Below are 25,410 nucleotides of genomic sequence, written 5' to 3'. Positions count from 1 at the left end.
ATACAAATACTTTAGACTCTCTATATATTTAATAGGTAACAAACCGATCTTTTAGAATCATTAACCCAATAATAATGCGTTTTAACTGCTTGATCTTTATATATAATATATTAACACGTTATTCGTTTAGTTTTGCGTGTGATATAATATATAAATTGAATAGTCTTTTTGAAATGTATAAGCATTAATGTATATACTGTCCGTTGTTTTAACTTTGGAATCCCATTCAGTGTTATAACATAGTGAATATCTTTTGTTTTAATTATAAACTTAATAATCGCTCATCGATTGTTGGTACTAGTCCAGAATGGACTTTCACAATGTTTAAGGCTCTAAATATTGAGTATAAGAAATATTTATCATTTTTATCTTGTACACTGGTAATAGTTTTCGTTAAATTTTTAATTATATTATGTAGTTTTATATATGCTGATCCTCGTATTGTTGTATAATTCTTAATACAACTCTAAGAAGATTATACTCATAAGAGCCTATCCAGATCCACTAGATTAAAACTCATTATTTTTGTTTCTTAGTTAATGTTGGTAATTACTTAAATTTTCATTTTAAATTGTTGATTGAAGTACCGTATTATGTGTAATAAAGTACAAACCTCTCCATTTTTTTGTACCTACAGCAGAGTGTTTTATTTATCTTAAGACTACTGTATTTGATTAAACATATTTATGTTGTATTCAGTTTTGCTTTGTATGGTGATTTTATAAAATATTCTGGATGATCAAATAAAACATATTTGGAATTTGATAGGTGTGATTATGTTATAACTTTCCATCTTCATAGTCTTTTAACAAAAGAGACACTGACCAAAGCTTAAAACCCAGTTTATTTTAAATTATAATTTGTAACTCTTTGGGATATCTAGCATATCCTTCTTCAGAAACTATCAAAATTATGGAAAATACAGACATATATATAAATGTTGTTATAACAAAGTTTAAATTCTTTAACCGTCATATATATAGTCATTGTTATAAAAAAGTTTAAATTCTTGTAACAGACACATATATATATATATATATATATATATATATATATATATATATATATATAGTCATTGTGCTTTTTTATTTTTATTCATTTTTTCTTTTTTCTTATTTACTGAGTCCTTAACATGTTTGTATATGGCATTGGTATCTTTCTTCCTCCTAACATCATTTTCATGTTGTTTTATCCTTTCTTTCATTCCCTTTTCTGTCTCTCCTATATATGAGATATCGCAGTCCTCACACCATACCCTGTAGATGACCCCTTCTTCCTCTTCATTAATCTTTTTAGTTCCTTTTCTATTCTTCTTCTTTATTGATCTTAATAAAGTTTCTCCACTCTTTCTATAAGTTCTGACCCCTCCTTTCTTCAATAAATTCTTCAGTTTCTCCGGTTCTTCTCCCATACTTTCTATGTCATGCCATTTTCCACTCTCATCCTCTTCATTCTTCTTTCTCCCTCTCTTCCTCTTCCTGCGTTCTTCTTCCTTCTCTAACTCTTTCTTGCTGTAATCTTTCTTCTCTAACTGTCTGTAGAATTTCTGTATGCTCTCCTTCCTTCTTTCCTCTTCGTCCTCCATCATTTCTATTCTTCTTATCATATTTGTTATGAAATTTCTCTTTATACTCCTATCCACGTCGCTCCTCTCATGGCAGTACACTCCCGCCGAGCACTCTTTCTGGTACCACTTCGTAGCCAGCCCTTCTTGTTTTATTATGGTCATGTCTAAAAAGTTTATTCTTCCATTTTCTTCCAACTCCATTTCCAAGCTTATGCCTTTTTCTTTATCTTCCACACTATCTTTGAAGTTCTTTAATTGTCTCCTAGTCCCTTTCCACAAGCCTAGACAGTCATCCACATACCTACAAAGTATGATCAAGTTCTTACACCCTTCTTCTTTCACATTTTTCTCCCATTTGTTCATAATTATTTCTGCCAGTACTGGGCTCAGCCTCGAACCTATACTGATTCCTTTTCTTATTTTTACCACTTTCTCATTATTTTTTTATTACTTATAAGAACCAAAAATGAAGGAACGTGATTAATTGGAAAGTGAACACGAAGACTTATAGGATTGGCTGACGGCCTCAGTAAATAAGAAAAAAAAGAAATGGTTGGTTACAAATATGTAGATACTTTAATTAAACACTTGTAACAACAATGCTTAGAGAAGAGAGGCGGGCTACCTACTTGCTTACAGTAGTAACAAACAAAACGTGAGTTTGGCTCTCAAAAATGATCAGAATGTAATCGAATTTGGAATATTTAGAGAGTGCTTCGAATTGGTATGGAATTTGATCCCCTGACATGTTTGATTGTGGAAACAAACTTTAGCATCTATTAACTCGTTCGTTGCCACTTGACGCCATATGGCGTCACTCATACTTATTGCCATGAGCCAATGACGCTTTTGTCGTCAAGAGGTAGTTCTCATTTGGTCATACCATTGCTCATACCATAGCCCATAGCATTGGTCATACCATTTTTACCCGTAGAAGAGTACAGTGTAGACAGAACAAGTTTACAAAGGTATGTATTTACGTCTTAGAAAACAATTATCAATTTTTATTGTTTCATACAATTCTAAGATTTAAGGAATGGCATTATGTGGCTCTTCAAAAATTTAAGAGAACATTCGTCATGGTACGTGTGACCTTTCCAAGAGAATTGATCCCTATATTCATGTTTATAAACATATTATCAAGTTAATAACTAATCAAGTGGTAAGGAAATGAATAGGTGTATATTTCAGAATTCCATACTCATAAAAGGTAAGAGAAGGACCAATTACGGTGCTAAATCCTAGGAATGGCATTGGAATTTCTTCAACTTAATATTGTTAATATATCCCCGCAGATAGCATAGTGAATAAAATTATTCCTTTGTTAGAATTTTTAAAATTAAATTCAATAAATTGTATATAGGACTAATTAATATATAATTTCATATATATTCCTAGTTATTGAGTGAACTAGTGGTTAACGATATTTCTAATATTACATACTTTGTGAATTTTCAAATATACTTTGTGAAATATTTGAAATCTCCATGTCGAAACATTCCTGTGCAGAAACCTTTTTCTACACTTCTGGCTGCTTTCTCTCCCACATTGACTGTTATTATTTCGCACCCTAGTGTAAATCAAATTTATAGAAGTCCTCATAATATATGTGTTATATTGAATTCTTTTTAATTCTTTTTATTTTGAGTGATTTTCGGTTTTAAGGGATGGATCAATGTTACGCTCCCAAAATTTAAGAATATTGTGTCAAGGTACCATGTCTTTTGAATGGAAATATCCCGTATACTCATTAATGTTATGGCAAATGTTTAATCCCTAGAAGGGAAATATACAGACTAACCACCAAGCTTACAGAGGCCCATAATCTAGTCGTATGCCCTCATATCAACTTTTAGTCTTGAAAATTTTTCGTAAAAAATTCGTACTGAAATGAAGAGAAAATTAACTCCGATGGCAGAATACTACGGTCATGTGTTGACACACAGCCAATAACATCCGATTGGAAACACATTATGTTAGTAATACTAGAAGTTGAAAATATATAAACATCTAATTTCTTTCTCGTTTATTAAAGGCTTATTTAAATTTTGTGTTATGTTTGAGTTGATAAGTGAATATTTTGTTATTGTTTGTTATCTTATTGATTTTTAAGAATATCAAAGTTTAGGTATTTGCATTGCTTATAATAGAGAAACGTTCTTCCCAGTAATCTGTGATATTAATATGTTTCTACTCTCTGCCTCTAATTCACTGCTGGAACAAACCATAAAATCCGAGGCAAAATCTTTGAAAGCTTTACTCCACTAGCTTACAAACAGATCATTTATACCCTTAACGTGGCTCCAGAGGCTTGAAATTATCTCCTTTTATATTGCTCCCTCGTCCCCTGATACAAAAATCCATTGACAAAACGAACGAATTCAACATTTGTTTCTATTCGCTATAATTTGCAGGACTCATGTTATTTTTTCCTTTTATTAAGCATATCAATATTGGGAAGCAGTTAAAAGGCAGATAAATTGCTGACTTGATCTTTGATAAAATATACATATATGATGTCTAATGATTTTTCTGTTCACAATTACATTATAAAATTGCAGTACACATATTCGTAAATACATGTTCTCCACTACTATGTTAAATTTATGTTCTATGTTAAATTTCGCCTCTTACGATTTTATCTCAATGTATTTATAGAAATAAAATTGGTTGATATAAATATGTCTTATTGAATTATGTGAGAAACAGTCATCGAGAGTTAACTTTTTATTTTTATTATAGCTGTAGGCAAAGAAGCTAGCTCCAGTTATTAGGTTGATTAGTTATTACAAACATCTGTAATACTTAAATTAACAAGAAAATCATGCTTTATATAACCTTTATTAATATTTTTAAGTTTAGTACAATAAATGGTTATTCACTTACGGATGTTTTCCATTAGAGTGTGTGAAAAGTAGATCATAAATGCTTTTTCAAACATAATACTGCTCTCAATCACTTATGTACGGTGTATCCAGATGAAAATATATCAATGATAAATTTGAATAACTCAAGAACAAACAGTAATATAATTTCAGTCAGGGTGTGTGTTTTGGAAAGAGAAAAAATATATTTTTATCTTCAGTACAATTCAGTCACTCACTTCATCTCACCACACTTGCATGTGTACTCATTTTGTTGCTTGCAAACTCTAAAGGTGGTTCTGAACCTCCTTCTAGGTATTGGGTAATACTTGAGATGTCACGGATCCACAGACATCTATAATTCTTGATCTTAAAGAATTCAAATTTTAAACTAGGGTCTAGCACACAAAAGTCTTCATGTACCTGAAAGACAATATCCAGGGTTGTCAAGCCGGGCGATCTCAGGTGCCATGTTTCCGGAAATAGATATCTAGAAACTCTCTCCCGCAACGGGTATATTGAGGACACGCCCGGTCTTGTTAGCACATGTATTCATGTAGTGTGTGAGGTACAGCATAATTTTGTAAAATTGCAAGACACGGTGCTCCTGTAATTGTAGCCTCTTGAAGTGAGAATGAGTCTATGGGAAAATTGTCAGTCAACACAGACCATACGTTTAATTTTGGGATGTTGTGTTCATGTTCCACATATGAATGCGGACTTTCTTCACTCCATATCCTTCAGTTATGTATATGCACCTTACCTGATATATGCAATGTGGCATCGCCAAAAAATGCTACATTTAACTAAATATTTATTTTCATCAATGTGGATAGCATTTCAACACCAAATTCATATCTGCAAGGCTTGTCATTAAACTAAACTTTCTGAGCAAACTGTAGTTTGTATTCTATAAGACATAATATTTTATGGACCGTATGATGTATAGCTGAACGAGGGATTCACAGTTATGTACTCACACACCTTACGGATTTGCGTGGACGTCGCTGAAAAGTTCCCCGAACTGTGTCCACTTCTTCTTTATTCACTCGTTTTCCCAACTGCTTTTCATGCTCAACACAGAGCCTGTTTCCAGCAATTATTTTTGCGATCTAACAATGCATTGACAGTCTGGTGGTTCCTCTCTGTACTGTTGTCTAAATCTTCTTCTTACGGTTACAAGGTACTTGAATTGAGTGTACCAAAGCAGTACCCCACTTCCGACTAGCAGTAAAGGACGATATTTTGCTCACGTAATGTGCATGCGTGAAGGTCTATTGCGTTCAATTGTCTGCTGAGCACAAAGATCTATCCCCTCCTATTCCCCCCCCCAAAAAAACAATTCTGTCACGTTTGTTCTCGAGTTATTCACTTTCTCTTATTGGTATATTTTTATTCAGGAACGCTCTATTCTTTTAAACCAAACCTTTATTCTAAAGCCAACTGGAAGTATATATTGATCAAACTACGAGTAAGATATTCTTTTGCACTACTGTAAAAAAATGGCAACTTTTGTTTTGTTGCTGTTATCATTATCCCATAATAATCCAAAAAATATTCAATATTGTCCTTCAAAATTACGAGTAAAGTGTAACTAAACTATAAAAAGTCGGAATATTTTTTCTCGTTTTGAAAGAGGCACAACAGATATGATATTGAGACAGTGCAACACGAAATAGTGTTTCATTAAAGTCAAAGAAGGCATGTATTAACAATTAATTATGTATACAATACTGTACTCTGATACAAAAGTTATATTAAAATAGCAGTGTCGTTCAGAAAATGTTGTGGATTGTATTAAAAACCACTACTTCTTTACAAATTATTACTACAGTACAATCTTATATAGTGTAACAATCCGTCTCGTCGAGAGATTTTATAACCGCCACCAGGTTATAGAAGTATTTTTTGTGGACGCTCTGTATATTTCGTAAAGAGAGTGATTATTATTTTCGATTATACTTTATTCTGCGAAGCATTTAATTCTTTCTTCGGTGGGAATTGCTTCTTTCCCACACAATTGCACAAAGAAGTCTTTCATCGCATTTTTCTATATATATATATTTAAAAAATTGTTTTAGGTGAGAACATTTCAGTTAGTGACGAACCATTTCAGTGTTTCTCCCTGACTTATTATATGCACATTATATATTCTATAGTTATTTGGAACTAAATTAAGTGCTTTCTTTAATCGCTTATAAAATATTGCAGTAGTTTAGAAAAATACTGGCTGACCAGATGTTGAAGTGACCAAAGTGACGCCAGTCACATTGGTTTTGCAGCTCGTTATCTGTATTTTCTCACGCCCGAGTTATCGCAGTGTCTCGTGCATCGTAGCCAGTGGACTAAAATTAACACAAATTGTTTTCTATATTCTATTTGTATGTGCATGCAGGTGATTTAACTGAGTGGTTTTTGGAATGAACTGCCAACCCTCTTCAGTCGACCATTGCAACCCGTACCTTGAGCTTTGGTGCTCAGGGAGTTTGACTCTGGTATTGTGCGCAGCCACCACGGACGTTGCGTCGGGAATTAAGTCTGACTTTGTGTTGAGGGGCATAAGCTATTAGCCGGCGAAGGACGTTTTCTTACGGCTAGCCCCTAACTAGTGAAATCCCCGGTCCGCAGACCTTGTGCGTACATGCCAGTTATACATCGGCATTCTACTTTCTTTTTTAATTTGCTGAAGACTCATCTTTACGCTTCAGGATTGTTTGGCGCAGCAACTGGATTCCTTGTGCGATTATCCCGGCAACCTTTCCCCAGGGCTAATCCTGCAAGTGCGCCAATGGTGTGACAGAAGCTTTTGCAGTGAAATCTGAATTATAATCTTATATATATAAAGGGCTACAGTGCCATAAAAAGGCAAAGTGTGATTTTAGTGATAAAAATTATTATACATATTCTGTGTTCAGTGTTGTGTTCCTTCCACTTCGTTATTTTTTCACATAATAATTTTCTAATAAGTAAGTATAGTGTTGTTTAATCCAGTGTGTTTCGTTGTTTGTGTGTTATGGTCTGGATGACCATCTGATCGTCCGTGAGGTTTTCGACACCCGAACCTCTCGGCGCCTAATGCTTATCTCATCATTGAGACCAACGGCGATATGGAAACAATTTGTAATCCTTCTTGGTGAGGTCCTTCTTCGTCCAATCCAGGTAAGTTCAGGTATCAGGAAAATAGTTATTGGTAGGACCACGAACCACGAACAGCGACCAGATTACACGGGTGGTTACAAATAAATGTCCGCCAAAACAGGGACCTCGGATTGAAATGGTTACAAATAAATGACGCCCGAACTACCGACCCGAATCGAGACCGTTGTTGCTCGAATACTCATAAAATCAATATTTTAATATACCATTTCTCTTTCAGCTCAGTACCGGGAATTTAAAAAAAATCTTTTTTAGATGATTTTAATCATATCGTGTTGTGATATTATATTTTATTTTAATTATATGTTCTAAGCTTTATCTTGTTCAAGGTGACACACCCGGAAGTAGACTTGGCTACTAAGCTAGATTTACTTTTACAAAAAGCAGATAAAAACGATGAGTATTTTGCTCATCTTAAAGAGAATCTCGCTAGATTAGAGAAAGTAAAGAGTCCCGTGCTGAGAATAAAGAAAACGTAGATAGATTAGAACGAAAAGTAGATGAGAATAAAGAAAATTTTGTCGAGTTAAAGTGCGAATTAAGTCAGGAGTTGGACGCCGTGCAAAAAGAATGTCGCAAAAATTACGAAAGATTAGAGGAGAGTATTAAGACTGTAGAAGCCGAAAGTAAACGTAGGCACGAAACCCTCGAACAAAAATACGATGGCATAGCACTTAAGATTCATGACCGTCTTCACGAAGTCAGTCATAGTATTAAACAGGCAATAGAACTCGCCACACTGACCAGCGTCGAAGTTAGGCAACAAACTGAAGAAACATATCATCGTGTAGAACAAATAGAAACAAAAGTCTGTGAAATTCAGAACCATTTAGAAGCTTTGCATGAATACACATAATCCCTCCAGGGTCAGTTGGAATCAGCCCGAGATGTGTGTCAGGCTAATAAGGAACGCTGCGTTAGTTTACATATAGACACAGTCGGTAAATTAGATGAGATGCATGACCGTATGGAGGAAATGTCTGAACGCGTAGAAAGACAAGGAAAAGACATTAAGATGGTATATGAAGAAGCGAAATTAATAGATTATAATATGAAGTTAAAAAATGAATTTAACGCAGAGTGTCGCGCTGAAATACGGGCAATAGATAAGAACATAAAAGAAATTAGGCGTGATTTGGTAGAGCTTCCTCTGAGAATAGAAAGTACAGAAAATAGAACGTTGGAATCCGAACCCCTGGCTGAGACAGCTATTCCTAGACCAGTTAGAAATAGGCATTATAGTGATTCGGCTTACTCGGAATGTAAATACACCAGTAGTAGTGACAGTGCAAGTGATGATTCAGAAATCAGGGTTGTATGCAACCGAGGGCGCAAGCGCGACAAAAATGTTACTTTCACAAACCGCCAGAGAAAAAATACGAAATTAAAAGACGATGTCATGCTTAAGGAAATTCAGTGTTTTCCTAAATTTCAGGGTGATCCTTCCAGCGAATCAATTCACAATTATTTGCAAAAGCTAGAGCTTACAGCTCAATTAGCCAACCTTTTCGATAGAGCTCTGTTTAAGCTCATTCCACATTTGTTGCAAGGAGTTTCATTGAGCTGGTATAACATTCGAAAAGACGACTTTACTAATTATGATCAAATCAATCAAGCACTTATTGAAGCTTTCGCGGGAAAAGCTACAGTACAACACAGGCTATCAACCTGTAAAAGTACTAGGTTTGATCCCAAGGTACATAGTTCCGTACATGATCTCGCGCTAGATCAATTCAATAAACTTTGTGAATTGACACCGCAGTTGCCTGAAATTCTTATACTTACCGACGTAATACAGACTTTGCCTAATAAATTTAAACTGAACTTTTTCTTCATTCATGTAACAATATCAGGGAATTTCTGGCCAGAATTAAAAAATTAGAAACTTTACATGCTCAGCAAAGTCGTAGAGAGGAAAGATACAATCAATGTAATAATTGTAATGGTAATAAAAATTCCAATTTCCAAGGTAACCAACGAAATTTTCCGTATAAGGGTAACCATCAAAGATACCAAGACCAGCGTGTAAATAACATGAGAATAAACAGAAACCAGAATCAAGGTCGTACGCGACATGACAATAGTAGAAACACTAGGAATCGACCCTCGCGATCACGTGATCATAGCAATAATAAGGAACGAAACAGGAATCGCAACTCAAGCGATAATTCTAACACTAGACCTGAACGAAAGAACGATTATTCTAGGAATCGGCGAAACAATAGTAGCAATAATGAAAGGAGGAATAATAATAGTAGAAATAACAACAATAGGCAAAATCATAAAAATAGGAACAACTCAAACTGGTCAAACGGACGTAATGAAAGGAATTCTGACCACTCGGAAAACAATTAGAAGGCGGTACACATATTATCCTACTGAAGGTCCAACTAAACATTTTCGGGTATCTCATACTCACATTTGTATCGTAAATAATCCTGATTTGGTTAGAATTCGGCCGTCCGAATCTAGTACCTGTATTACGAGCTAAATTCCCCACTTTAGTTCTTCTGACGGCTTGTGTGTAGGCGGAGTTTCCTTACATTTTTTCTCCCCCACACCCTTTACATGGTAGAGATGTGGCTTTCTACCCTTTCTTATTACCCCTGCTAGTGTTTTACTTGGTGGAGAATTGTTTTTAGCCCTGTTAGATTTATCTCTGCATGTTTTTAGTTTCAGTTTCCTAGTAGTGCATGTTTTTCTTGTTTTCTTTGCTGGCCAATAGCTGTTGTTGGAGCAGGCATTTCGGTGCCAAGTCTAGGCTGGTTTTCTTGTGGGAGCGTAGCACATGCACCCCGATCGAGATCAGTTATTGGGCGTATCTCCGCAACAGACGGATAGTTTCACCAGAGTGGAGGCCAATAAGCTCTCTTGTCTATTGGGTCTTTCGCATTTTACTAGTTTTGCAATGAGGCATTTTTGCCGAGTCTGCGGAGGTATGGACGTACCCTTGCTAAGGGCGTAGTATTGTACGAGGAGGGTTTAACCCTATTGTGAATGATCTTTTGGTGTCCGTCTTACTTTCGAGCGAAAAGTACTACTCTAGCGTTGAGGCATTTGGTCGAGTCCGCACGGATGTCGTTGCGATCAGATGGAACTTCTCACCGATCCGATTTCCTCGCTAAGGGGCGTAGTAGCGCTAGAGTCCGAGAGGTTCTCCTCAAGTGGAAAGTAGGTCACCTATGCTTTCCTCTTATTTTGAGCATGACAGTTGTGTCCTGGCGAGATGTTTTTTCCCTAACTCTTTCCGAAGTATAGTGTGTTTCTTATTTTTTTGTGTGTTCTAGCGTATTTTCGGTATTATTTTATCATTTTAAAGTTAATTATTGGAGTTATAGTGTTAATGTGATGTGTAGTTGTGTGCCCAAATTCTTAGAGATTTTTGTCTGTGTTGCGTTACTTACATGAGGAGTTAGGTGTGCCTACAGAAGAAATTTTAGACCATAGCAATACTATATATTTTGAGCCTGCCGCGTGTTCTTCTCCAAAGTCCGTTAAGGTTACGCGTCAATATTTGTATAACTTACGTCGGCAGTTGCGTTTATCCGATACCTTCTCCGAGATTTGTGTTTCCTCTTCGATTTCTTTAAGTCCTAAAGTATAAGATATGGCATCTGCAGGAGCCATTTTACCCTCGTTTCGGGGAGGATGTGGACAGATTTATGAGAAAATACGAAACTGCGGCTGAAGTCAATGACTGGATAGGTGCTCGTAAGAAGTTAATTTTAGGATCATTACTTAAAGGAGGTGCTGAAAATTGGTATTCAGCAATTGAGACAAAACCCGAATTCGCGCAGTGGACTTATGACCAGTTTAAAGAACGGATTCTCCAAACCTTTAAAGATCATGCGCTTCCTCACTTTACTGTTGCGAAGATGAGAGCCAGAGTGCAAGGTACGGATGAAAGCTTGATGGATTACGTTTTTCAAAACAGAATCTTATTCTTAGATCAGATCCTACGGCCTCAGAAAAAACACAAATTCAATACATTATAGAAGGTCTTCAACCTAAATATTTTCGTGCTGTCATTAAAAAAGAATATTAAAATCTTGCTGCGCTTGTCGATGAATTAATATTAGAGGAAAAAGAACGATTGCTGACAAAGAGGAAGGAGTTGGATCAGTTTATTAAAAATAATTCAGTGCTTTTGCAATCTGCCTTGGTCAGCAAGAAGCCGGTTGACAACCTTCCACATGTAGCAACTGCTGACTCAGCATTTAGACACGAAACAGCAGCAAGAACTGTTGACACGCCAAATGCAGCAGAGTAATGATGTCAATGGCCGTTTGCTTGAATTACAGCAGCAATTATCAAAGTTAACGCTACAAGTATCTGCTATTTCCGATTGCAATAAAAATGGAAACAATCGAAATAACTCACGAAATAGAGGAAATAATCGAACGGGCAACAAACGAATGATAATGTTGGCAATAGTTTTCATGTGCCCCAGAATGATTCTAACCGATCAGATTCAAATACAGGGTCGTCCCAAAATAACTACTTCTCAAGAAAGGGTCCTATTACCTGTTTTCGTTACAAATGCCCTAATTACACTGCTAGATACTGTAGGGTGGCTTTAAACTAACTGCTAGGGTAGAAAACAGGACTATTGCTACTCGTACTCCCCGAATTAGGTCCCTCTTTTCACCCAAAATGAGTTGTCCCATATTAGTGTTATTATGGGAGGAGTCCAGACTAAATTTATGCTCGACAGTGACAGTCAAATTAGTTGCATCGGTTCCAATTTAGTGCCGGGAAGTGCTAGGAGATATCGCATTAATACTAGTTTACGAGGGGTTACTGGCAAGTTTATATAGGTTTCTGAGTTGGCGATTCTCCAGTTTGATATTAATGGGAGACTTTTTTCTCATGTTTTTCGAGTTGTTGGTCGAGTGCTTGGAGCTGACTTTTTGAATACTCATAGAGCCTTAATTGATTATGATAGAAACACCTTTACTCTTCCTCATTTTGGTCGCTTACCGTCTCGTTCATTGCCGAGGCGAAATTTAGAGGTGCATTTATCCAAAGTCCTTACAAGTAAAATTGCTAACTGTTCCACTCCTGTTTTTCAAGGTTTTGAAAATACTGTGTTCGCACCACGGTCACATACTTTGGTCAGTCTCTGGAATTCGATTGATATTACTGGGAAAAAGTTGTTCTTGTCCCAGTCTAAGCGAATTTTAGAGTTATTGGGAATTTTTATCACACGAGTTTTGGTAAATGGTGAGACACCAGTCGTTTATGTGACGAACCCCACCACCACCCCAGTGAAGTTACGCATGGGAACAGTTCTTGCTCTGGCAGAGGACTTTGAGGAGGTGCCCGATGATTTGGATGAAGTTGTGGTAATCACCACGGAGGAGTACACCCCACCACCAGAGCAGTTAGTTGCATCGCAGAAGATGTGTGATCCCACCCGAGTGGACGTCAATCAAGATCTCACTCCGAAGGACAAGAAAAAATTCTACGGATCTCGCTCCTTCGCGGATGACTTCTCTTGGTCGGACACAGACGTGGGCGTTGCTAGAGACTTTGAACATGAAATTAGGCTATCTGATGAGACCCCTGTCAACAAGGCTCCGTTTTCTGTACCTTACCATCTTCGAGATGTCGTCAAAAACAGTTGGATCTTCTCCTACGTCAGAATGTAATTTGCGCAGAGTTCGCCATGGAATCACCCTATAATTTTGGTCAGAAAACGCTCAGGAGACTTCAGATTTGTATCGTATCTCCGATTTTTGAACCTTCAGTCGATACCCTGCAATTATCCGACGCCACCGATGGAGGACATCTTAGGACGCATGGCGGGAAAAGTTTTTACACGAGTTCGGACATGAAAGCTGGGTTCTTCCAAATTAAGCTACCTAAGAAGAGTAGGGAGTGCACAGTTTACTCAATTCCAGGTTTCGGATCCTATGTGTACAACTGTCTACCGATGGGACATATCTCCAGTGCCGCAGTTTTGAATAGGTTGGTAAAATTAACGCTTGCTGGAGTGCTTTCATCAAACATCATGTATTATGTGGACGACTTTTATGTAGTGGGCAGTAGTGTGGATGAGATGCTCGACTTATGTAAGATATTGTTTGAACGACTTCGTTCCAGAGGTTTAAATTTGTCCCCCGAGAAGACCAAAATCGCCCACCACTCTTTGGTCGTATTTGGTCACAAGCTTGGAAGTTTTGGGATGTCCGTCTGCGATAAGATGTTGGACACCATTAGAGACTACAAGCGGCCACGGACAAAGAAACAAGTTAAGGGTTTTCATGGAGTTTGCTCCTTTTTGCGTCGTTATGTCAAGGATTTTGAGATCATCGCGGATCCTCTTCAGAAGTTGAAGAAGGATGTGGATTTTACCCAGGGTAAGTCCCAGCAGGATTCCCTTGAAGCGCTGAAGACCACAATCGAAATAAGTTCAAATTATTATGTTTAAATATTTTAAGAAATAAAGCTAGACATGAAAAAATAATAGAATTGTTATTGTATTGTCTACAGTGATTAATTTAAAGATATGGGTTTGTTTTGAAACACGATTAATACCACAAACAAAACGCATAAACGAGTATTGACGACGCCAGTGATAAAGACCGCCACGCTGAGGCAAACTGCTATTTGCTTCTTTTGCACAAATCTTAAGACACGGAAACCAAAGCATCTATTTCAAAACGTTCGTATCGTTTAACCCTAGATTAGGCGCGTGGGTAATAGGTGTTCTCCAGTAATTTTTGTCTCAAACTGGCAACATTGTGTGTTGGTGTTCGGGGTTGCGCCTTTCAGTAGCTGAACGTTAATGGTTGGTGTTTGATGTGGCGGCAGTAGTATACTTCTGTACCACGACTACAGCTTGTAAGAAATAAATTATCTCTGCAAGAGCGTGTTTAGGTGGCAATTGTCAACCGCGCGCCTATGTACGTAACAAGTGAAATATGAAAGCGCCGGAAGACAGAGACGGCAAAAGATAAAAATATTGTTCGGCAATGTCCTAAGGAGGAAGAGGATAAGCCTGGGGTGTGTTCTTGTGACATTGATTATGAAATTGATCACATAAGTGCAAGTGACACCCTGTACTGAAACGAAACAAGATGGGTCATTGTGATATTTTTTGATCTTCTAAATATATGTGCAATGAATGCACTTTTCACCCTGATATTCAATACCAGTTTAGCCCAAGTTTCAAGAATGAAATTATTTTGGAGTATATCGCCTGGGAAATGACTAAATCTCAAATACTACGCCGGTACTCTATTTTCAAAGTTCCAGTTGAAATTAGAAAGAGGAGCAGACTTCGATTCTTACTTGGTGTTGAGGAAGAGAGAATGGTTGATTTTGAAAAGCCATCAGGCTCCAGAGGACGTTGCCATGCCTGTGGAAGAGGAAGAGACAAACTGCAAGGAAGTGGTGCTTCAAATGTAAGAGATCATCTCAAAGACATTTGTGTATCATGCTTTCAATCAGTCTAGTAGTCATAAGAAAAATGTCCGTTGTATTCAGCAGAACACTGCGTACAACCTAAACTATAGCCTGTAATTAACATTTTATCAAACAAATGAAAGAATCGTCATTTAAAAATGCTTTTACTTATTGTAGATGTATTTTAATAGGGGGGTGACATCTGTCACCCACACGCCTAATCGTGCAACAAAAACGTACGCGCCTAACGCAGGGTTAATTCGTAAGAAAAGTAACCTGATAGTTACTATATTTATATCTGAATGTTTGAGTTCCTTTTCTATCATAATTACGTAGACGAATAGTGGAATACGTAAGTAAAAATTAATCTCATTTTAGCATTGGCATAATGAGTAGTTCAAATATCTCACATTTGAGGTGTGTTACTCTTAATCTTACGGGTGGGTGCGTTTCAAAATCCCTTTTCATTCATTTCTAAAATTAGTACAATAGCAAATTTTCTCAAGCTGGATATTTAACCAATAGCATGAATGGTAATTGTTTATAAATTATTCCTTCAAGTACATTCCAAATTTAGTATCGACTTCCGCGCTTTCTGATGCATTATACACAACCTATCTCACTATGATTTGCAGATTAATGAATCCTTGTTACGTCTGGAACAGGTTGTAATCAATTTATTCAAATTTTTGAAGCCATTGATTGCTACACCCGGTTCCAAAATTTTTCAGAAAACCTTTCTGACTTAGGTCTTTTTGATACATAAGGTATCTCGTATTAACCTTTCAACGTAAGATCATCTGTTTGGATGAACCTACGTGATATTCTCCTAGAACATTTTTGTGAAGATGATATTCCGTAAAGCGATGTTCTTAAGGCAATACATTTGCCTTTGTTGTTGACAGTTTTTTAATCCTGAGTTTAAGCTTCTGTCTATGACCTGCTGTGTGTCTAAGTATCTAAGTAACATTGTATCTAATTATGCACTGGTGCAATAAGTTTACCATTCGGTTCGCTGTAGAAAATACCCTGTGTGAACACGCCCTGGAAAAAATCGTTCTTATATTGGACAGATTTGTATATGAGACATTTGATCACCACTAAAAATGTGCGAATAAATTTAATAAATTTATGTATTCATGCCACCAGCGGAAGAATTTGTTTTATTTACTTTTCTACGGTAACCGGGTTCATGATCGTGCTATTCGCTTTTCAACTCAAGTAGTCTACAGTATGATCGTTCACTTGTTTTTTCTCTTTGTAACTGTTTATCATCTGGGTAATCGGCCATCTACCACAATTTCTTGTACTAGATCTTGGGATAAAACTGTATATCTCAGTAAACGCAAAAAAACACAGTAATAATAAATGTCTCATCAAACAACATCTCGAGATTTTACAGACAACGAGCGTTATATTGTTCGGCGGCAAAGTCAGAACTGAATTCAATTGGCAGAAAGTCCCCTAATACACGCCCATAGTTTGCATGTTATCTCTTACGAGAATTCATCGCGCAGTAATGTTTATGACCTTCTCTTAATTTACTACGTGTTTGTGATGTTTAGCCTCAGTTACTGTCTCTATGACGGCATAGATTCCCATTGTCATCTCTTATCAGTCATCCCACAAGTACCCAGGAAATTTATAGGATTTAAAAAATGAAATGAAATCTTTGAGTTTTACGTCCCTCGGTTATGCCGGTTAGGCTAAAGGAGACGGTGATGATGAGAGATGAATGAATTGGTATTATAGGATTTAAGATCATTGAATAGAGTATACTATGATTTTCATTTTTATTCGGACGTTTCAAAACATATTAGTTGCGTGTTCGTCAGTGATTTGAGAAACTAAGAATCACATTGCATTGTTCCTTTACTACTAAATTTACTGCTGAAGTTAACTATTTAATTGCAAAATTTACTTTGATTCATGCGTTGAAACTTATGCTGCTTCGCATTCTTATCTTCATAATCTGATGAGCTTTTTATAATCAATTTTCTATCCATCAATAAGTAATTACATTAGTTAGATAAAGCACTACTGTGGTTCCTATATTACTATTCCTATATTTTCAATTTATAATGAAATATCAGCTTATTACCTCAGCATATTTTAAAGAGTAGCTGCAACCGAAGCCAACAGCAGAGGAATATGAATTGGAATTTATTTTAGTAAGAGTTTTCATAAGTTCTCGGGAATCATCAAATATTGTATACATTTTCTCGATAGAAGAAATAATCAGTTCCTCGACCAATATAAATGTTAACCCTTAAAGTTTAAATAGTTTCTTGCTTAGAAAATAGAATTACCTAGCTAATGACTTTTCTTTTCGAAGTTAATCTGATGTGATAATTATGCCAGGAGTGCTATCTCATAAAGCTGAGAATAGTAGTATGGATACTGAAACATACTTTCAGGAGATAATATACAGCTTTTGACAAGTCCCATTAGGGGTTGAAGGTTATAGTGGGTGACTAAGTTGGAACCTGGTATTGTAACTTTTTGTTTTTAATTGAAGATACAATGTGTTGATGAATTAACTCGTTAATTATATTATCTGATCTGCGTAGAACATTCAATAATATATACATACCTAAACTAAAGTTAAATGGAGGGTGAGCATCTTCAATGACGCAAAGTGGTCCAATGTCATCTAGCTTAAGTAACTTTTCTAATTACTTTACTAACAACAAAATTTACTTCATATCTTCGTAATATGTATATTTAATGTCTGACTGTTTAATATGCCATTATATTAATTAAAAACAGGACATCCTTTAATAGCCCCCAAATAGTTAGAATCTATATAAGTACATAGGGGAGAGGGGGGTACATTTGAACATCTGTTTTCGAATATTCGTTTTTGCTTCCAAACACTCAGTAAATTTCCTTATAGAACTGTAGGAAAAGCTAAATATAATATACATTATATTTGGCATAAAATAGAGTACTTTGTTTGATCTTGTCATTCTATGCAAGGACGCAGGGGGTGTCGTTCAAATGTACCCCCTTGGGGGGTAGATTGAAACAAGCATGGGGTAGATTTGAACATACGTGGGGCAGTTTTGAACAAACCATTATTTTACTACAATAATCGTTATTTTCAGGATGAATTCGTTTACGAACAACAAGGCTAATGTAACAAAGCAGCATTAACGTTTTCAGGCACAAGAATTAACCAATCGCGTATGGCAAGGAAATAATAATAATAGTAATAATTGCTGAAACATATATGCAGGCCCGTATTTGTATATTGTGCGCCTCTGTACTGTAAATAATTTGCCTCCCCCTTCGGAAACACATCTGAAGTAAGTTGAATTCGTAGTTTTTGGGGTCGCTGATATGAATAGTGACAGTTTTAATCCAATTCAACTTCAAGTCATACTCAACTCCCGAGTAAGAGTTTAAAAGTTTTCGAAAACGACAGATATTAGTCTTGAATTCATTGTTTTCGAGGTCGCTGAGTTTAACGGGTCAGTTTTCATGATGTTCAAGTTCAGCCACACCCCTTGGGGTGGAAGTAGGAGAGGATGAATTTTTTTTAAAAAATAATCAGATAAGCTAGCTAATTAGTAACTACTGTAATTAGAGCGAATTAAACATTTTGTCGCTCTTGTGCGGGACTGATTGTGGTAGTGTTAAATATAGCTTTATTGTAAATCTTTTTTTAAAAAATCCAAAATTTTGCTGCCCCCTAAATTGTGACGTCCTGGGCTCGAGCACAGAATAGCACTTATCTAAATATGGGTCTGTATATATGCTGTACGTTATACGTTACACACACACACACACACACATAAAAAGAATATGTGGACAACATATCTATAGGCGTAGGTGTGATCTGAAGAACACTTTAAAAAAAATATGATCATCGAAACATATCTGTGAAAATATTATTATGATTCACTTTTTAATTTAGCTTGTCATACCTGATAGGCTTAATGGAAAACCTATTACTAGTAGCAATCTAAGAGATCTAAGAAATTACATTTTTTCACTACTAACCGGGTACTGGACACGAAATTTATTCTACCCTAAAATTCTGCAAATCAATATGAAATGTCAGAATTTTTGCAGTACGCTTTGTCTCTCCAGAAGTTGCGGGATTAGAGAGTCTACACACAATATCAGCAGTTGGCACTGAACATTTGTCTTCCTTGTCTGAGAACACAAACATGTTGCTGGTACTTATAAGTTTCAGAAAAGTATAGGTAGAACAATGTTCAAATGTGCCCCCTAATTTTTGTTCAAAACTGCCCCAACCGGCATGACCAAGCGGAATTTGGTAATACCCAGATAGTACAAACTATTGTGAAATACAAAGGGCAACATTAAATAAGTAAATTAATGTACTTGCTTCTGCAATGAATGGCAGATAATATCAAAACACAGGCTTCTGGTAAAAATCTTACAAAACTTCAGAAAAATTCCAACTTTCCACCCCACAAACGTAACAAAGTACTGCTGTTCATCAACAGTTACACTAAAATTGCAGATAACAGTTGACCGTCACGCAACGCAGTTTTGCCAAACTAAAAATTTTGAAACCACCAGATATGCTATTATTTCTAGCCTGTTATCTTAAATGCTCAAAGATACCCCCTGTTCAAATGTACCCCCCTCTCCCCTACTACTTTTAGGTTTTCCTTCATTTATTACTTCAGACAACATGAGTCGAAATAGTTGCTTTTCAACATCTTCATTCTGTTGAGCTTCGGCCTCGCTGGAATCTGTTTTTTTATTTAAAACTGTGAGCCAGAAACAAAGTTTTAAAAAAATTCCACTCATGTATGTGAGTAATTAAAAAAATAAAAATGAAAATTCTATGAAGTAGTGCAACACAGTGTATATGGAAAGAACTAACACATATCCACCACAAGAACCCTTTAGTCACTCTATCGTCACACAATCATCGTGGAACCGACGTGGTCAAGTGAAACTGGATGTCAACTAAGCCATTATTTTCGTCAAAAAACATAACATCGAAAAATGAATAGTTTAACCGAAAATAAATAAATAATGTAAATAAGAAAATAAGTCTCAATATGGTAACAAGTATTTTAAAGCAAACGTGAAGTAGTTTGAAACCTCACAAAGCTTTTGAATACATTTAAAATATTTTTGGCCTTGTCTGTACCCAACTAGAAGAAGTGACTTACAAGAAGCTTTAGTGAGTGGAAGATGTGAACTTTTGATACTTACACCAATCACACGCGAGTCGTGTATTTATATTCGCGCTTGCAAATTGAGGCGAGGAACATTTACATTGAACAATAATAAAATTATTGGTAAATAAAAGTGTTATCTAAATCTATGTCCTTTCTGTACGTTGAGCACCCGCTGCAAATCTCGATTGAAGTTACGTACTACGAATATCCAGTTTGATTAAAATAGTTAAATTTTCTGAAACTGCTGTAAACTACCAAGCGTAAACAAATTTATACTTTCGACGCTGATCACTGTTAATGATCTACTGATATTTTATATACTATCATATTCAATGTTCTGAAAGTATCCACCTGAGGGAAGGAACTGCTATTACATCGATTTGAAGGTATGATCGATGACATTTACAATTTAATTTATAATTCTTCTCTTCAAACGTATTCACTGGTTCTAGCGCATCTGGAAAAGGAATACCCATTGATCTACTAAGAAGATAACTTATTTACAGTGTTCAATTATGGTTGATAACCAAAGAAACATTCCTAGTATATATTCTGATGTATTTGAAGCTATGTATGTGGCTAAGCGGTTAACGTAGAAGACCCGAATTGGGTTCCCGGAGGGAGCTCATGTGGTTCGGATTCCATGTTAATCTGTAGGTGCATGTTTCATGTAGCATCGATACTGAAAACAACATTAAACTCAAAATCATCTCACTTAGTTTTCCTCGTACAATTCGAGCCATACACCATAATGGGTAACACACTTCCAATTTACTGTTTATCCTTAAATAAATATTTGACACTCACATTGTCGTATTTCACATGTACTCCTTATGACAGCAAGCTTTGAGCATGTCAATGCATATATCGTTTAAAAAAATAACACACGTTCCAATTTGTTTGAGAAAAATGTGTTACTTTTTCAATGAAGTTTAAAACTATTATCGTTGAATAAGAAGTTTTATTAGTACCTTGTACGCATATTACATTTGTACAGTATTCCAATTTTAGTTCGTCAGTATTCTGAACGTTATTAAGTTTCATTTTCATTTACAATTATTGAAAAGTAAACAATTCTAAATAATTAAAACACTAGTTGAGTTTGCAATGGTATAATTCTAATGTATTGTATGAAATAGTTAAAACGTTAATACCTTGAATCGACTCTATACATTTTCGCCCATTTGCATTACCGAGAATTTGTTTACCTGGAAAATATAATATCTTATATTACACTTAACAAAGAAAGGCATATTAAATAGCATATACGTGTATTTATGTTTTCCAGGTATTTTACAGATAAATACTAGTTCAGCTAAACGAAATACAAATTATACTTATACGTGTATCTTTTACTTCTGAATGTTCATTTGCTTTGAAGACTTTTTTGGTTTTATATTGAGAGGTGAAAGTTGCGAGTGGCCACACGTTCTTCTCATTACACTTTGCTTATATGTGCAGTAACATTTCTATGGAAGAAGTATTCTAGCTTATTTATAAAACAATAAAAATTTTGCTAACAGTAGTAATATTCTACAAAGTGCATTATTGCTATATATTGGGTATATCAGGTTGAAGTATCTTAGTTTACGTTTAGTGGGAACGTATCGTCTGTAACACATTCAATAGACGAAATGAAAAAGAAACCACATATGTTACAAGTTTAGTAAATATTCAGACAGCATGCTGCGGTGCCAAACTATTTAGGAGAAAGTGCATTATTAAACTACTACTGATTAAACGTCACAATTTAAACTCCTCATCCAGGAAAACAAATTATAATGCATTAGGGAAAGAAGTGTTGAAGAAGTGTACCATATGATATTGTTCTTTGTAGTTTTTTTTGTCCATGGCATGATATTAGAGAAACAGTCCAACATCGATGACCAAGAGAACGAGGTTCTTTAGCTCACCCAGGAAAGGAATTGTCAAAAAGGTATTCCTAGAACTGGAAACTCGTTAACCATATAACATAGAAATATCGTCCCATGAAATCGGTAAAATAAGAAAATATGTCTCAAGGATACAATGTAAGTTGGCACTGGCCAAGAAGATCATCGTATGGAGGATGCATTTATCTGGGATACAGAATAACCGGGGAGATTTCTTAATGAACTAGAACTTAATGAAGTTTCTTAAATTAACGTCTATCAGGCATCATCCCACCCTCCACTAATTCAGTTCAGGCAGGTGACTACGGAAGTGCTATACATATGCATTAAAGAGAAGAATTATTATATATTATGTCTGGAGGTAAGAGAGGAGTCTTATTCCTGTAGAAATATCAGGTATAATCAGTGTACAGTGTGTGCGTAAAGTTCTGGAACCCAAACTGCATATATCTTTTGAACCAAGAACCATAAAAACATGAGACTTGAAACAAATATAAGCATGTTCTCTGTAGATATTTAGAGATCATGAGCAATGTTGGAATTTTGTAACTTTTTGTGTAGTAACGAAAGAAAATACCGAAAATATAAAATAAAAAATGTACAAAATTAAGAAAATCAATTATTCAGTTGCAGGAAACTGATTTCCTGCGGCTGAATCAATATGTATATGTGCAGTATGCTTCAACACTTATCCATTGATATAAAAATGTGACGAAGTCCATGCAGTGTCGTCAGGTAAAAAGATTATTTAATGCAAGTCTATAAAGTGGGTGTTTGAATATTTATCGAAAAAAATTGCAATAAAAAATACCCACCTGGCAGCTGGCATATAAACTCAGGTTATCAATTATGTGCAAATTCTCATTGCTTGTCATTAATGAACCTAAACATACCTGTTGCAGTAATTTTACGACAACAGTGTTGATTGAGGCCGCGTTTCTGTCAAAAAACACGCATCGAGTTTTATAGACTTGCATTAAATAGCTTTTAACATGGGCACACTGCATGAGCGTTGTCACGTTTCTGCACCAATGGATAAATGTTGAGGTATACTGCACATAGCACAGGGATTCAGCCGCAGGTAATCAGTTTCCGGCAAATGAATATTGACTTTCTTCATTTTGTACATTTTTCTTATTTTACACCTTCGGTAATTTGTTCTATTCCTACACAAAAACCTTACAAATTCTGACATTGTTCATTATCTCAAGAATCTCCACGTAGAGTACGCTTATATTTGTTTCAATTCTTGTCTTTATTATTCTTGTTTCAAAAGATATACGTAATGAAACTTTTGGTTGCGCACTATTACGGACACTCTGTATTATGAGTAGATACTGGTTTTCTTTGAAACTAAAAGTTCTCTAATAGTACTGTTCATCGTATTTTTTTTACACATTTACATTATAACAAATTTAAGTAATCAACAATTGTTAGTCACTGAATGTTTAGCATTGTATTTCCAATAGGATGTGTATATAACGTACAATAATATTAAATTAATAGAATTCTATGTCCATGGTCATAGTATATGAGAAAATTGGTTTGTACCAGGAAAAATTGCACAGAACAGTTTTTTTATTCTGTATTGTTGGATTTATCTGCATGTATGTATGTGTTATTAAAACAACAAACATTTTCAGTTAAAATTGAAATAAAATTAACACACTTTTTAATAACGTTTTATATTGCTATATGTTCAATCATGCAGTGGTATAACTCCACCATTTTTCAACTAGCAAAACTGACGAAGAAAAATAACTGCTTTTGAAAACTTGTAATTCCAGGCGAAAAGAAGAATCCTGATGAACTAGGATAAATAAGAATAAAACAATAAGGTTATGTAAATTACATGAAAACCTAACATTAATAGTCACAAAAAATCAACTATCAGTCTTGTAAAGAAAGCTACATTCCATATTCGTCTCCAGTAGACTTTAGTAATACATTTAATATTGTAGTGTAGACCAATATTAATGTATTTAGGGGAAACGAAATAAAAAAATCCCTAATAAATTTTTTTCAATATTCTATTTCCTTTTATCAAACACTGTAAACTCATACTGAAGTAACCACATCTATCTATGAAAGATACATCAAACAGTTTAAAAATATAATTAAATTGTGCATAACCCAGTCCTATAGTTCTGTATTTGTGTGCCTATGTCCCATCCTGTTTCACAATAACTCCCACAAAATTTATTCGATGTTAAGGATATCTCGTAAGTATTTTCCTTCAAACGGAATTAGTAGTTGATCATTGGAGCTCTTAAACATCTTAGATAAGAGGAAAATATAGGGATAAAATAAACTCGATATTTTAAGTTACATATATACTTACAAAATAATTACCCGATAAGAATAAGATAAAACCACCCGATTTTCCATGAAAAAAACGAATATTTTCTGTATAGGATTCAATTGAAATCAATCAAGGGACACTGAGTAAAAAGCGGTAAGTACACCTAAATGTTGAAAATTCTTTCTTAAATTAACATATTTAAAAGTAGGCCAAAATTGGAAATTGTTCGCCGAAATATACACAACTTTGATACAATATGGCGTATGTTTTTTTAGTATTCACGATTATCATTACTGCATGCAGATGAAAACCTTCAATTGATTCTCACATTAATATATTTATATTATTTTTCGCGATATCCTTCGATTATCATACCGTACTGCATATATTTTCTTTCGAGAATTTGCTGCTTTGTATTAGAATTAGTACCTAGGTAAAGAATGAGAGTCAATCTCTGTTGCTTGCTTCACGCATTGGTAGTGGCATTCCCAGGTGTACAGTTGTAGGGTTACTTCTTGCTGTATGTATAGTACATATTATGAAGGCTATCGCCGAAGATAAATTCATCAATGTGATTGACCTGTTTGAGTCACGACAGATCCATGATCTCAAAATACTGTCCAAGAGTACATTACCGAAAGAATAGAAGACGACGATCCCATAGATGATTCAACTGTAAGAAGTTATCTGTAATTAAAAAAAAATCACTGACTATAACAATGTACACTGAGAACAATGTAGGTGGCGTACTTAAAAAGATAGGTTACATGAGTAATTCCTATAGTTCTTGGACTTAACGTATAACAAATGTATAACTGGAAACGCATGTTTTATAATACTTTCTGTATAAGTGTTCCATCTGTACGTAATTGTCATATTAAACAATATAGGAGGTCAGGATCAAACACACAAATGGACGTATATAACATACAGCTGAGGAATGTAACATAAGTATATGCATGTGATATACGGAAAACTGTTAGATGTCAGACATCCTGTTACGGCATGATGTAACATCCTAGGACAGTGCCTATGTAGCATACAGATAACG

This window comes from Thermobia domestica, chromosome 1 (assembly GCF_964235325.1).
Source record: "Thermobia domestica chromosome 1, izTheDome1.hap1.1, whole genome shotgun sequence".
Taxonomy (NCBI): Eukaryota; Metazoa; Arthropoda; class Insecta; order Zygentoma; family Lepismatidae; genus Thermobia; species Thermobia domestica.
The sequence above is the reverse complement of the archived record's forward strand: the minus strand, read 5'-3'. Positions refer to the sequence as shown.